Genomic DNA, 17340 nt, shown 5'->3' on the forward strand with positions numbered 1-17340 from the left:
GTATTTTTTGACAGCATGAGCTTGAGTTCTGGACCCTGTTTTATGAAGAGTTAATATTGATTATATAGTTGATTTCCTGTGTGGTGAGGAGATTTATAATCGACTATATCTTTTGATAAAACGGGGCCCTGTTCCATTTTGATATATGTATATATATATAATATATATATATGATATATATATATATATATATAAAACATATATATAATATACATATATATATAATATATATACATAATATACATATATATATATAATATATATATCATATTTATGTATAATATATATACATATTCATGTTGTTTACAAAATACAAATAATGGTGCGGGATTGAAGAGAGATAGGAAAAAAGCATGACAAACAAAACAATTTCAATAATGTAAAGCAAAATGTAAATTATATCAACATACAAGAACAAATAATATAGGCAATAATTAATTCTTTTAGAGCTTTACTATTACATCACAAAATTTTTAGAGTGTTCTCCCTTCTTCTATAAAAGGGCACAATTTATTTGTGGTACTAATCATTGCATGACACTCAAATAGATATTGAAATTCATCACCAAGTCTATTGGAATCACACAAATCATAAATTCGATCACAATGTTCAATTCCTAAATAATCTACCTGTCACATTTTTTTATTGGCAATCTTTGGTTGACACAACGAAATTCTGTAGAAATGTGTCACGTCGTTTAAGTTTTATCGAAGACAAATTATTTACGTTGTCAAAGCCATTCCTAGCAAAAGACATCCCTACCTCAATCTGCTTACAAGCCTGGGGGTGTTTCATAAAGCTGTTCGTAAAGTTACGAACGACTTACGAGCAACTGGTGATCAGTTCTTGTGCTGAACTATGAAAATTCTGATAAGTATGGCACATCAGAACTGATCACCAGTCGCTCGTAAGTTGTTCGTAACTTTACGAACAGCTTTATGAAACGGGGCCCTTGTCATAGTGTAGAAACATTGTCAGTCAATTTTAACAGATAACGTGTTCAGAGAATTAGATAGTGGTATCATCACTGCTCTTATCATGCTTGATATGAGCTCAGATTTTGACACACTCAATCATGCTATTCTGATTCAAAGGTTGAGATATTTGGGCATCAAAGGAACTGTCCTTGATTGGTTTATGTCCTACGTATGTGAACGAACTCATTATATCAGAATTGGTTATTCTACTTCCTGTAAAACTATTACAAAGTTTGGTGTACCTCAGGGTTCTGTTGGCGGCCCGCTGCTTTTTTCTCTGTATCATTATGCAAACAATCAGTAAAGTATTTCGCAAGCATTGTATTGGTTATCATTGTTATGTAGATGATATACAACTTTATTTGTCTTTTGAACCTACTGTGTCTTCATTGTCATCCGCCATTGCAAAACTTGAAGCGTGTTTGCAAGACATGAAAATCTGGCTTACATCCAATGGCCTTACACTGAATAATGATAAATCTGAGTTTTTATCAGCCAATTACCAATCATGTCATGTCAACTTCGGTAGCACTTGTATTACTTCGTCAAAAACAGCCCGTAATCTAGGTGTTATATTTGATCAGGAAATGTCATTTCGAAGTTATATAACTCAAATTCAGCGGAGTGTTAGATATAAGTTGCGTAATTTAAATTTCATAAGGAAATATTTGTCTAAATCTGCAGCTGAGATACTTATTCATGCTTTGATTTCTTCTCGGTTGGACTTTTCGAATTCGTTGTGTAATCTTCACAAAAAAAGAAGAAAAAAAGATGTCACAAAACTTGAACGGTTGAGAAATTCTGCTGCCCGGTTGTTAACTTTTACTGATAAGTTTGATTCCACATCACCAATTCTCCGTTCCTTACACTGGTTACCTGTAGCAAAAGGATTATTTTCAAGATTCTGTTATTAGTACATCATCCAGTTCATTCTTTTTCCCCCTGTACCGACGTGACTCTGTTCGAAAATACAATGCGACACGAAGTCTACGTTCATCATCAGATGTATTCTACTCGAAACGCTAAGAGTAAAACATGGATGGGGGTTCGTGCTTTCTTCGTTATGGGACCAAAATTGTGGAATCAGTTACCTATTCAGTGAAGGCAACTGTCATCTACAGAAACATTCAAATCCAAACTGAAAACGTATTTGTTCCTCTTACACTGGTGACTGTGATTGCTGCATGTCATTACGTTCGGAACAATATTGTATTCTTTATTGGTAGGCCCTATATGTTGTATTCTTTATTTGGTATATGTCTTTTTTTTTGTTTGCCATTTTCTTCTTTGTTGACATGTTTGAACATGGACAATGTATATGCATGTACATAATATATATCTTTTCATTTTTGAAGCGCCAAGAGCACTGGAAGGTGGACCTGTGCGCTATACAAGTAGCCATCACTATTATCATTCTTATTATCATTATGATTATTATCATTATCATTATTATTGTTATCATTATTATTATTATTATTATTATTATCATTATCATTATTATTACCATTATTGTTATTATTTTCATCATTCTTAACAAACGACTTCAAATAATTATGAAGTCCAAGTACTGTAGCAGATAAGACGTGTGATGTAACACTTTACGCGCGTGCCCAAGCGTTTGGGGGGGGGGGGTCCATACGCAGTCCCCCCCACCCCCAAGCAAGTTGAGTCATGGTTTTATGACGTCGTAGGAACCTTGTCTCTAGGGAGTGATTGTTATGCAAGTAACGCAACATTTGTATCATCAGGTTACCCTGATTTCATATTCATATTTGAAGTAGGCTTGTCTTTCAGCACAATCTTACTATTGTGAATAGGGTGTCAAGCATGGTTTGTATACGGTGGCGGATCCAGGAGGGAGGGCACCGGGCGAACCCCCTTATGTTTTGGTTAAAACAAAAAAAAAAAATAAAAAGAAAAATGGGGCGCATGCACGACAACCTGCTTTATGTGATCAGCGACCACAGATAATTAGTGGTTGTAGGGGTTCTTTTATTTTTTTCATTTGAATGATTTCACACAAGTGTATACGTGTACATAAGCAATATAGAGGTGCATATATCATATAATCATATGGGTTATTGAAATAGGTTTATATCACAATGCTACCACATCGAACTTGTCTACAGCAATTATTCCTTTGCAGCTGATTGACAAATTGCCCTACACCGACGTAAATAAAGACTGAATTGATCAGTGTTTTAGTAGTAGCCATGATAGAAAAATCATGGGCGTACATATTCGAGCAGGATTCGAACCTACGACCTCCTGATCACCAAACAGGCGTCATCTCCACTAGACCACCGAGCGTTCGCCCGACAGCAAGTGTTGGTTCTAATCCTTATAGCATGCAGCGGGTACTGCGTAATTATTCAAATTCATGAAATTCTTCCGTTCTGATTCGACCTCCTGATCACCGTGGTCGTAGGTTCGAATCCTGGTCGAGTATGTACGCCCATTATTTTTTATCATGGCTACTACTAAAACACTGGTCAATTCAGTATTTATTAACGTCGATGCAGGGCAATTTGTCAATCAGTTGCAATGAAAACATCTCGACGGAAGAATTTCATGAATTTGAATAATTACGCAGTAACCGCTGTATGCTATAAGGATTAGAACCGACACTTGCTGTCGGACGAACGCTCGGTGGTCTAGTGGAGATGACGCCTGTCTGGTGATCAGGAGGTCGTAGGTTCGAATCCTGCTCGAATATGTACGCCCATGATTTGTTTATCATGGCTACTACTAAAACACTGATCAATTCAGTGCTTATTTACGTCGGTGTAGGGCAATTTGTCAATCAGTTGCAATGAAAACATCTCGACGGAAGAATTTCATGAATTTGAATAATCATTCCTTTGTTTCTCTTGAGCAATTGCTGTAAATAGGTTTGACTGCATATAGCTCCATTGAGTTTATAACTTCTTTTGTAAATAAAAAAAATAAGTAAAACTCTTTTACGTGTTTAAAATTTGCTGATTTATTTTCTGTTAAACTGGACGTTCATTTATACACCCGTTATCACAGAAACATTTCTCTATGAAATTATCATTATGTAAATTAGAACTTTTCTCTACCGCTTCAATATTCATTATAATTTTGTATAGCAAAGTTTCTAAGTGATTATTCTTAATTTATGTGTTTCTTTCCATTTCATTTCTATATCATTTAATTTCAGTGAATATTCCAATGATATGCATCATTATCTTTATGGAATTTTTCAGTTATGTATACGAATACCCACAAATATTGATAAATAGTTATAATTACGATATTATATGCGCCATTTGTAAGGTAGTAAATGAGCAGTAGCTGACTTTGTTACTTGGGTGATTGAAATATCATTGCATGGATGTATAACTCAAGATTTGTGACGCAATCGGTTTGTTTTTTTTTACGATGTCTGCATTCTCTTTGTTGCTGAGTTGCCGAGCCAGTGAAAACTGGAACACATTTAGACGTATTTTGACACTTATTGGTTTATCAAGTTGCTCGAAATATGAAATGAAATGAAATGAAATGAAATGAAATTTATTTCCCAAACAAGCATCGTTAATATAGTCACATCAGTCAATAGTTGAAATACAGTTTGGCAAAAAAAGAACCGATAATAGCGTGCAGGCTAGTCGAGGCAGTCCTTTCAATAATATAGATTATAACATAACGTATTTACAATATTCAGAGAAGAATTGTGATGATATACATATTTACACGTTTTCATAGGGGATCACTTATACTATACTATATTTTCTTGTCCGGCATCGGTGCTGTTCAGATGTCGGCCAGAGATGAAATCTTTGCTTCTCAGTGTCCCGAAATTGGCAAAAGATGGTCATACGAATAACGAATTTTCAATTTTGCACAAAGCTGGACTCGAACTTCGTTAAAAGCCTATGAACAGCTAAAGCAGGTATGATGCCTACAGAAGGTCACACGACGACACCCAAACCACACTAGAAGGTATACGAGAATGTGAATCTTTATCCAGGGAGGTGGACCTCCCTGCTTTATCATAAAATGAACCTTTACAAAGAATTTGCCACCGCTCACAAAGTTCCTACCCGATCATGAGAGACTTAGTCGGCAGTCATACGATGGTTCACGATACTCTCACAAATGACCCGAAGTTTGCACGATCAGAGCTGAACTTGAACATTTCCTTTATTGTTTGCCAATTTTTGTTCGATTTAGGGAAAATCTGACGCCTACATTAAATCTCACATTCGCGGTAATAAATCATTTGCACGTCACGCTATCATCAATGATACTTATCGCCAATGACAGGCAATTCAGCTTGTATAGTTCGACCAAACATAGAGTTCACACAGAGCTTATCAACTCGCGGTTGGAACAGGTAACACTCGATGATAAAATGAGAAAGTGCAGTGCGCCGAATGTTATAACTGGCATTTCATTTATGCATACTGAGCATTTGTTCAAAGGTAGATTTCTGGAGCTTGGAAATGTGCAAACGATGGTAAATATATACACACACACAAAAAAAGGTCTCGCCGGGAAGTGTGCAAATCTGTGAAGTGCATCAACAGGTAATGTACAAACATGAAGTCTGGAAATGTGAAAACGTTCAATTTTGACTGGAAATGTGCAAAGGTATGCGGGAAATGTGCAAATCATTAATAAACAAAACATCACGTATAGATGGTAGATAAACTCTGTATAAAAACTGCGCATGAACCTTTACCATCGTTATTTTCTTGAAAACCCAGGATGCACTCCTAGGGTAACAGAAATCTTAATTTGTTTAAGTCCCCCACCCCCGAAGCTTCAAGGTCCAAAACCCATGTACTTTTGAGCTCATCTAAGCCGAAGGCTTAAGTGAGCTATTGCGATCGTTCTTCGTCCGGCGTCTATGCATAGGCGTCCGTCGTCCGTTGTCCGTCGTACGTCGTCCGTCGTGCGTCGTCCTTCGTGCGCCGTGCCTACACTTATTACATTTTCATTTTCTTCTTGAAACCCTAAGACCGATCTTCACCAAATTTGGCAGGTACCATCCCAAGGGGGTTAGGATCTCAATTTGTTAAAATGGGCACCATACCCCACCAAGGAGGTCCCAGGGAGCCCAAACCCCCCAAAATCAAGGAATCTTTAAAAATTTTCTTCTCTAGAACCAGAAGTGCTAGAGCTAAGTTAATACTATGAGTTAGTACATTAATGACTGTAGTTCCAAGTGTGTTCATGGCAGGTCCAGGGGTGCCCCCCTGGGGCGGGGGATGGGTGATCCAAATGGGGGTCTAAATTATACAGTTTCATCTTCTTCTTGAAAACCTCATGATGGATTTTCACCAAACTTGGCAGGTAGCATCCCTAGGGGCATAGGATCTCAATTTGTTCAAACGGGCACCCTGTTCCCCCTGTCAAACCTCTCGAAATTAAGGGAGGGGGGAGGGGGAGGGGGTGGGAGGGGGGTTTTAATGGGGCCTAAATTGTACATTTCCATCTTCTTCTTGAGAACCCCATGACACATTTTCACCAAACTTGGCAGGTAGCATCCCTAGGGGCATAGGATCTCAATTTGTTCAAACGGGCACCCTGTCCCACCTGGACGAGGGCCCTAAGGGGCCAAAATCTCCCAAAATTAAGGAATCTTTAAAACCCATATCTCTAGAATCAGAAGTGATAGAGCTAAGTTAATGCTATGAGTTAGTACATTAATGACTGTAGTTTCAAGTTTGTTCATAGCAGATCCAGGAGTGGCCCCCTTCGGGCTAGGGAGGGGTGGGGAGGTCTAAATCGGGGCGTAAGTTGTACATTTTCATCTTCTACTTGAAAACCTCAAGATGAATTATCACCAAACTTGGCAGGTAGCATCCCTAGGGGGTTAGGGTCTCAATTTGTTAAAATGGACACCATGCTCTACCCAGGGAACCCTCAGTTTGGCCCCCAATCCCCTCAAATTAAGGAATCTTTAAAAAAAAATCTTCTTCTCTAGAACCAGAAGTGATAGAGCTAAAATTGATACTACGAGTGGGGGATCCAAATTTGGGCCCTAATTGTACATTTCCATCTTCTACTTGAGAATGCCTGGTCAAATTTTGGTAAGAGCTGAGTGTAATTTACATTAGTTTCTGCTTGAAAGGTGAACTTGCGATACTCACGTGTTCAATATTTCTTATCTAGAACCAAAAAGATACATAATGCTAATGTTATTTCTATCAGATCTGATACTCTGAGATAATCATGATGCACACTGTTACTGAAATACTTAGTATTCGACTTTTGCTTCTATTTAAAAAGTAAGTAAAATAAGAATAGCATTCAAGACCATTTTTGGGAGCATATGGGAGGGGGATAACCCTACCCAAACGAGAGAGTTTTGCATTTTTTTTTGAGTGTGTTTTAATTTGGTAAATTGTCGATCATCACAGATTAGATAATTCATTGTCTCTGCGTCCCTCGTCCCTTTCAAGACGTGAGAGTTTTTGCATATTTAGAATTGAAATAAAAATAATTATGTCGTATACTCATTTTGATAGAATGTTTGCGAAATCGTCAATCAAAAGTGCACACATTTACAATACTTACGGGAACCGAGGGGTAGAAGGGTCATTGGAAGGGGATATCACTTTCCCACATGAGGAAACACTTTTGTATTTTGTAAGTGAAAGACCTGGCGCACACATATTAATGAAATATTCGGAAATATGTCACTCTCAAAAGTGCACAAAGTCTATAGAAAGGAGCGAGGGAGCTTTTTTATTTGGACAATTTTCCATTTAAAAGAAAGTTCAAGATTTTTCCTAAACTCGGGAATTATTGGGGAGGGGTAGGGGCAAAAGGATATATTTGCCCCCAACGTTTTCATGGGGGGGGGGGGCTACTGCCTTTTTGACCCCGTAGGATCGACGTACCTAATCACCTCTGGGTGCTCATACATATAATATGCTGAGTCATCATCGTTTGTGCAATTATTAAAGGAGACCTTCAGATGATTTTCAGATTTTTACATCTGGCTGACTACAAATTAATTATACTGAGTACAGAGTTTCAGGATTTATAATGATGAGGATGCAGGATAAGAATGTTTTCAGAATTCATAACAAATTGCAATGAACAAGGATGATGACATGGCAGCCTCACCATAGGAATGCATGATCGAGTTGGGGCTCAAGGAAGCAGAACAAAAGAACAAGGCATGCATACATTATACACAGGTGAACTTGCAAGCAAGCAGTATTGTAATGGACATTCACTGCTACATTTCTGAAATATGTGAGCCTCCTATGTCATCATCACTGTTCAGTGTAATTTGTTTAAAGGACAATTCCACCTTCATAGACATGTGGATTGAGTGAATGCAACAATATTAGCAGAACACTTCAGTGAGAGTTTGAGGAAAATTGGACAATCAATTCAAAAGTTATGAATTTTTGAAGTTTCTGCGCAGTCACTGCTGGACGAGAAGACTACTACAGCTTGTAATGTCACATGAGTACAGTGGTATAAAGAAAATATAAGGAAATTCGACATATTTTCACTTTTCTCGCTTAAGAAAACGGCACTTGACTTTCCTCTTTCAGAAGGCTTGGGGAATGATATTATCCATAGCATACGTCAGTGACAAGTCGAGGAAATGTGCGCTATTTTCAAAAAGTAAAATTTTGTGAAATTCTCTTTTTTCCTCCAAATCAATGGACGCATGTGACATTTTCATTGTAGTCTTCTCATCCAGCAGTGACTGTGCAGATACTTAAAAAATTCATAACTTTTGAACGGATTGTCAGATTTTCTCCAAACATTCACTAATGTGTTCTACTAATATTAACGCATTCACTCAACCCACATGTATATAATTATGAAGGTGAACTTGTCCTTTAGGGTTTTTCAAAGTATTGTTTCTCTGCTCAAGGACCACAATAAATTCCAAAAATCTACACATGGAGCTGTCGATTTATATTCTACATGATGTGACATTATGAAAATCGTCTGGAATGCCCCTTTGAGGAGGTAGGGGATGGAGGGAATTACATTCTGGCTTTTGGTTTTGTTTAGTTTTGTTGTTTTTCGTATAGGCAATTTGTAGATGGTTCCGAATGGCTCGCGACATAACAGGTATACTGGTATGGTATTTTACGTTCTCATCATCTGAACCACGTTTAAACTTGATATGACTATATTTGCGAGCAAAGCGAAGCAAACGAACGAGCGCTTGAAAAAATTATAACTATACAAATCCTATAGAATATTGTTAAGCTCTCCTTAGCTCTCATGGGTGAGAGTGCGATTGATGAGTATGTAATGCAGTATGCGAAACAAAATTGATACAATCACATTTCTTCCTCTCCCATTTTTTTTTTTTTGTGCAAATTTCAGGGGGGGGGGGGTGTTTGTAGAGTGGGGGAGGGAGATATATCCCCCACCCCCACCCCCCATTTACGCCCACGACCATGCCCATCCTAGGGACCAAGCGCGCGGTCCAAATTCCCCCAAATTATTGAATCAAAGGGGGGGGGGGAAGCTTTAGAACCAGAAATGATAGAGCTACGTCAGTGCTCTGAGTAGGAACATTAATGAGTGTAGTTAAAGTTTGCTTAGGCCTATGGTTGATCTGAGGATACAATATTCGGGCCCGGGTTGGGGGCGAATTGAGACCAAAGTTTTTATGTTATTTGTGAAAACCCTGTAACGGATTTCGAACAAACATGGCAGAACGGAACATGTAAAAATCTTTCTCCAATCCTCCATCCTCCCCCCCCCCGGCCGCTGGCAGGGCACTCCTGGTGGGGGGGGGGGGGGGGCGGCATTCCCTTGCTCCGGCATAAAGAATTACAAACTTGAAACTACAGTCATCTAGGTCTTCATTCCGATGTCCTCATTGCACTGACTTGGCTCTATCTTTTTTTCTTTTTCTTTTTGGTTCTAGAGAAGGAGATTGAATAAAGAAAACATATTTTTTTTTGAGACTTGTGCGAGGAGGCTTAAGTAGTCATTTAAACACAGTGAGATCTAAGGATGCTATCTGCCAAGTTTAGTAAAACTCTGTGACGGGGTTTTGATGAAAATGTAAATGGTAAATCTTCATATGCAGTTTTCTTACAGAGTTTATCTACTATCTAACGTTGAAGTAAATGATTTTCACATTTCCCTAATGGGTTTGCTCATTACCCGTCAAAATTGAGCGTTTGCAAATTTCTCGTTGACGCAGTTTGCACATGTAATTCTTCATCGAGACGTTTACATATATCCGTTTGTTTGCAGATTCCCGGCAAGTCGTTTGGAAATATCTCGGATCCACAAGGTTTTCATTCACAGGAAGAATTATTACTTCAGCGCTCACATAGGTAAAGCCTCGAGCTCGAATAACAAAACTTACCACCTTGTTATCGATCTGCGCACTCGCCAACTTAGTACTTGATATACCATATTCCTGTGGTGATTCAGGAACATCGCCCTATTACAAGGCACATGAACACACACGGAAATTAACGGTTGTGAAAAATCGATTTTGGCTACGCATTGGCAAAATCGTTAATTCTTGTGTGCGGACGCGGACACCCCACCCCCATCCTCACACACACACACACACACGCACACACTCACACACAAATCGTTAACTGTCGTGATCTGCATCGCTGTGCATAAAGAACGCTGCAAAAACAAATCATTCCATTTTTTTTTCTTTTTGTGACCGTAATTTGCCTCTTGCAGTGTTTGTGAATGGCAAGCGAAAATGTTATGTAACTCGACGGAGTAGGTTCGTACACCAGGGTGCCCGGGGTCGTTATTTAGGCATTGGGGATTTTAAGTGCTTCGCTTCTACCCGAATGATTTTCTTTTTTTTGGGGGGGGGGGGGGGGCGGGGCTGGCTTTGTGTGGATGGTGGCGTTATTATACTAGGTATAATTATTATGCAAACTAATCAAATTTTAAAACCTAAAAACCTATTTGGTTTTAAAACACTGTAACATTTATGTCGGCCATAACTGGGGGGCTTCCATAATACTCAGTAAGAAGAAAAGATGACTCAATGGCAGTTGCATTGGTATATGCCAGTTCATTCATTAACTGTTGTTAGATACTCTAAAGCCCCCCCCCCCCAGTTATGGCTGAAATAGACATTAAAACACAGAGGTAACAGCGCCCAAACCGGACAGCTTTATAAGATTGTGTGTTGTCGGTTTTTTTTTTTCACTCTTTTCCCTCTCCGAATATATTCCTTTTTCCCAGCCAGAGGGAAGAATATTCACTTTGTGTCAAATGATATATCTGATTTCCCTATAAGGTAATCATTATCCCTAAATTTTTGATTAAACAGACTAGCCTTGCCAGGTCGTTTTCATGTAGTTCTATTATGTATCTCTTGCTTTGCTTGCTTTGTTCCCACATGATATTGACAGAGTACAGCTGTATGACTGTGATTATGTATTTCCTTTCCTTTTAACATATATTATAGTATCAAAATTTTATGTTTTATTTTGCGTTTCTCTTATTTTAAGGTTCCGCTTCATTCTTTTTTTCGATCACATATAGTTCACAAAATAAAAACTCTGTAACAACGATTTACAGCTGTATTGGGGATTAATTTTTATTATGGATTTAGTGAGCTCAAGGGCCCTTTAAGCACATCCTTACTCTTGTAAATTGTCAGATACATCGTATACATTTTACGAATATCTAGTAATCATCGCAAATTTTCTAATCTTAAGTTGTAGGGCGTAGTGAATCATGTAGTCCAGCATGTACATATGAGCGTCTAATCCTGTAAAAAAAATTGCAAACGCTTTTATTCTATTGTTGGCAGATTATTACATCACGGGCTAACTGTAGTATATAGTGAACATCATTTCGAAACATGATGCATATAGAAACTAATAGTTTGTAACAAGTATCTTGGTATAATAATAGTAACAATGATAATTATGGCCTTATCTACCCAAGGTATAATAGCCAATTCACTGTTACCACTGTTCTTCCAGAGGGTCCTGCCATTACTATTACCCCAGTATTGACAGGTAACCATTTTTTTAAATACATATGGGTCGAGAGGTTCATGTGTAGAAACGTTTTGGTCATGCTAGGGTCACACACGGCCGGATTTCGTATCGGGTCTATAATAAGGAATTAAAAGCGTATCGACCCGGTTCGAGCCGTAGAAACCCGCATTGATTCACATCGTAACCCGTGTCAATTCCTGATGGATTCCGGGGGGCTACGATACGGCGGTGAAAAAATTTTGGTCATGTTCAAAATTTTCTCACGGATTTCAATTCAATACTGATATCCGATTTGACCCGGTTCGAACCGCATTGACTCGCATCGACCCGCTGCAACCCGTAGCGTAAAATCGTATGGACCCTTACCGTATACCGCCTTGCCTTCATGCAACGGATGATGACAAGGTTTACATCCGGGTCGGTACGGGTCGAAGCGGGTTGACACGGGTCGATGGGGGTCGAAAAGGATTTTAAAGCGGATTTTTTATACCGTTCGATATTTCTTATGGACCTGGTTCGAAATCCGGCCGTGTGTGACTCTAGCATCAAGGACGAAAGCAGGATTCGAACTCACGGGATCTCTGTTTCGAAGTCACTAGTCTTATTTACCAAAGGGGAGACCGTGTCTAGTTCTGTTACACGAGTAATTTGTTTTATCATTTTCTCAAAATCTAACCAAGAGACGGCGTTCAAAGGTACACCATATCAACACATCTATTCATGCCTGATTCCGCAGGCCGGCGGGTGATACGGTATTGACCGTACCATCTGTCAGCCTAAAAGGGCGAGAGGGAGAGGAGATCGAGAAATATACCAACGCAATCCCGCCGCAAAAAGCTGTATTGTACCAAAGGTATGAAGTGTGTATAGGATCTTTAACTGTGCTTATACAGCAGGTTTTCAAGTGATCCTACTTTTCCTATTTTTTCCTACTTTTTTTTCTTTTTACTGCTGTCCCTACTTTTTCTACTTTTTTTTTTGGCTAAAAATCCTACTTTTCCTACTTTTTTGGTCAACCCCCCCCCCCAAAAAAAAAATGTGCAAGGCTACTTGAATAGTAGATATCAAAAAATGATGAGTAGACTCTAGTTGCAGACTCTTAATGGTGGGGAGAGCCTCTTCATCATAAAAGAGGGATTACACAGAGCAATTAACCACAAGGCTGCTGCCAGCCTCAGGTTTTGCTCCTGTGCAGATGTGATTGATCCCGCTGATATTGCAGCCTAGGCTAGGACTTTGAGTAGTGCTCAACCAGCTCTCACCATCGCTCAAAAATACCAGGTAAGCTTTCCATACACTTAAAACTAAAATTTGACATGTGACTTCCAAAGAATACAACTGAGGAAAAAAATGCTGAGTACCTACAGCCATTAGTGGATGAAGAGTTCAAGCATAATTCATGTCTCATGCATGTGCTGGCATGCAATTCCTCAGAATCCAGAAATTTCCTTTGCTATTACCACATAAATCGTAAGGGTCATCATTATTAAAACAAGACATAACACATTCAGATCCCCTTCGCCTTCATTCCTTCAATAATATATGTTTTACAATGATAATTAACAATGATTGCAATGTGACAAACTTAATATGAAAGTAAGTTTTTAGCCACAGAAACTATATAGATCTGGTTGGTGTGAGGATGAGTAATGCCAAAGAAAGCATGGATTGGTAGGTACCCATTTGCACGAAACTTACATATTACTGAGGCTAAATCAAACGCACTCAGGTTACGTCAGTTTGATCTTTTGGCAAGAGTTCAAGAAAAGAAAATGTAAGTTGCTAAATGTGTCAAAAAATTAAAACTTTGAAGACTTATGAGGTTTAACATGAGACACATGAGTTGTGATATCCATTTTAATCATGGGCAGGTGGTAGATGCGACTACTAGAAATCTTCCTTAATTCATCTGAAGTTAAACAGCTGAGGAATGTTAGTAACTGAAATATCAGATTAACAAGAAGAAATGTTTGATTAACAGATCCCACAAATTGTTAACATGGAGTGGGAACAAAAGTAATCACTTAGCCATCTTGAAAAATAAAGGCTAATATATAGGAGAGCAGAAACTATTGTATGGACAATCTTTCAGCCAGGAGGCTGAATTACAAACATTGTTAACAGATGGCCATGGATACATTAAAAATACGCACAAAATACAGTGTAGCAATGAAAAAAAAAATACATAGAACAACAAAGGGTCAATCTTATTCATCTTAACCATCGCATAATGAGATCAACCTATAATACAAAACAAAAACAGATATTACAAATACAATATATCACTATTCTCAATGATTATCAAAAAATAGATTAAGTTTATGTTAATTATGTATGCCGGTCATTTATACTTATTAATACAGATGCTGTGTTGGTATACAGCTCAAACCAACACATTTTACAAAACAAAGATAATCAGTTTGATTCAAAAAATATTTTCTCACAATCTTCTCTTCCTAAACATAAACTCCAATATCAGAATACATTCAATCTATACACAGTGCATTACATCAAATCAATCAATAAATAAATACTATATTCGCATTATTATAATACATGTCACACGAAAATAGCGTCTGATATTTCATAACTCTCTCTCTCTTTCTCCCCCCCCCCTCTCTCTCTCTTCTAACTCTCATTCCACTAATACACACACTCTCTCGTATATCTAACAAGCAAATATACACTATTGTGTATTGCACATTTTGCACCAAAATTCGATCGCACAAATAAACAACACCAGAACGCCGAAACGTAACATTATAAAAAAAGTTTGAACCGTTTCTGAGGATAATGATATACAGAAAAAAAAAATACAATTATACTTTTTCAACTTGTCGTTAAATCCTTAATCCTGTGGTCCACAACCTTTTTTTATATTAATGATAAACTCTCTGGCAACGCATACCATGCTCATCATAGTTAAAAAAAAATACTTTCAGAAATTACATCTTCACATAATGAGGGAAATAGTGAATGCTCTGTGGCACTTTATGAACGAGACATAAAACAAAACAAACAAACAAACAAAAAACTTTACTATTCATTAATAAGTGTTTGAGGTAAGGAATGGCACTATTTTGAAACCGTTTTGTTTGAAACCGTTTTGAAACCATCTGATATTTGCACACTGCCAAGGAACAGATTTCAAGTGCTTCATTATATGTGGTATAATTGTCGCCTAGTATTATCCTGCAGGGTCGTTTTTGAATGACTTCAAGGAGATCACTTCCTTCTTTTGTTAAAGCAGAAATTTATAGAGAATCTAGAAATATGACGAGTTTGATATCTACGGAAAGCTAAGAAGCTAGTTAACAAAACTGGATATCTTTTAGACGATGTAACTTTACCCTCAAACTGTTTTTGAGATTGAAAAAACACCCAATTTCCATGACCACGTAGCTCCGTTCGCTACAAGAAACATCGGATTTGAGCGACGTCACGTAATGTGTATAAGCTGATTTGCCGTACGGCTATATGAGACCCGCTCTGGCAAAACCCGAAACTTCTCGGCAAATGTGATTTCGCGCTACAGCCCGAAAAAGGTCCAAAAATGACCTACATCAGGGACCAAATTGACATTTTGGTATCACAATGTAGGGGAAATTTTCTATTTTCTGATTGATATCAACAACATTTCGAAATACAACCTACAAAATGTGAAATTTTGAAGAGAAAAGTGGGATGTCAATCTCAAATGTTGGCCAAAATCTTACGTCTAAAGACCAAATCGCCTTCGCTTACAGCGAAAATGACTGTTCTTTTGGCGATCATGTCTTAGATATTCTGCGTTGAACCATGACACATTTGGTACCTACAGAAAGCTCTACCTATGCTTATTCCAAATATGGTCATGGCATGATGTCATGCTACTCACTTTCATTCATAAATTCGTCTGAAACAAGCGTAAGTTTATGCAAATCGTCTCCCAGACGCGTAAACAGCCTTGTTGCTTACCAAGACACTAGATCGAAATACGTGTTCACGATTGGTCAACTGCGCCGAGGACCCCCTTGTTTACAAGCAACCTACGTGTTATACTATGGGGATCGCTGCAGCAGCGGTGCATGCTTGCATGCAACACGTGTATCGTGACTGCTGCTCAGCACGGAAATGTTGCAGTTTCCCGCTTTCTTAGACTGTTTTTTTTTTTTTAGCAAGTTGAAATAGAAATTAGAATTTAAACCAACACACAAGAGAAAAAGAAGGTCACATTTATCTAACAAACCTTCATCATGCCATTTCGAAGAAGAATCAAGCTGAAATCACGGCATCAAGGAATACCTCTTCATTGCCGATTCTGGTGGTACTGTTGTGCGTACACCTGATCACGGCAATCACGAATCTTGAGCTGATTACGGTAGGTTTTGTGCTTTTCAAACGTCGTATATCCGTAGATTTATGGGTGTAAAAATGATTTCCAATCAATTACAGCTCTTTGACTTAGTTATCATCCTTCATGAGTATGTAAGATTACCTTAGCTATACGCAATTCACCCACAATGATCAATTTGTTGTGTCAATACTAACTAACAGCAAATTGTGGCTGTACGAAGGAACAGCTGATCACGGCAATCGTGACTCTTGAGCTGACGATAGGTTTTGTGCTTTTAAAACTTTGTTTTTCCGCAAATTTCTGGGTGTAAAATATGATTCCGATGAACACAAACAAACAATTTCACGACGTCAATATATAGTTTTGGCGGACGATTTATTCTAGATTGACAACAAATTACACACCAATTTCCTCAAAAGTGCACACAGTTTGCCTATAGATACAATTGTACGTAAATCCCACTGGGTTGCATACACACGTGGTGACGTCACAGATTTGGCACTTTTCGTAGCCGCATCGAACTTTTTCCAGTGCTCAAATTTGGTAAAAATAAAGATTCTTATATTCAAAGCAGAGACAACTTTATTGCATGATTTATGTCAGAAATTAATCAAAATAACATTAAATGATGGAAAACAGTCAATTTATATGATATTATTTCCTATAAATTTCTTCTTTAAGCTGCCACTGAAAACAGGTGCTCCATATTGCAGTATAGGTCGGATGTATCCACAATAGATTGTGATCATGTCACGCAATGGCAATCTCTGTCTTTTCAGACACCTCAGCATGTACAGTTTTTGGTTACACCGTTTCAGTAGGTCAGATATATGGGAATCCCATTTCAGGTTTGATTGAATGGTGATGCCCAATATTTTGGTTTTGTCAGCTGTATTGAGAATCTTGTCGCCTATCGAAAGAGGGATTAAAATTGCCGGTTTTTTTTTTTTTTTGGAGAAACACACTGTCATAACTTCACATTTTGCAGGAATTAAGTCATGTTATTGCGAAGGGACCATTCATGGAAATCATTCAGGGCACTTCGAATATTTTGAGGTTGGCTTTCTTTCCT

The sequence above is a fragment of the Diadema setosum genome, chromosome 7 (assembly GCF_964275005.1).
Source record: "Diadema setosum chromosome 7, eeDiaSeto1, whole genome shotgun sequence".
Lineage (NCBI taxonomy): Eukaryota > Metazoa > Echinodermata > Echinoidea > Diadematoida > Diadematidae > Diadema > Diadema setosum.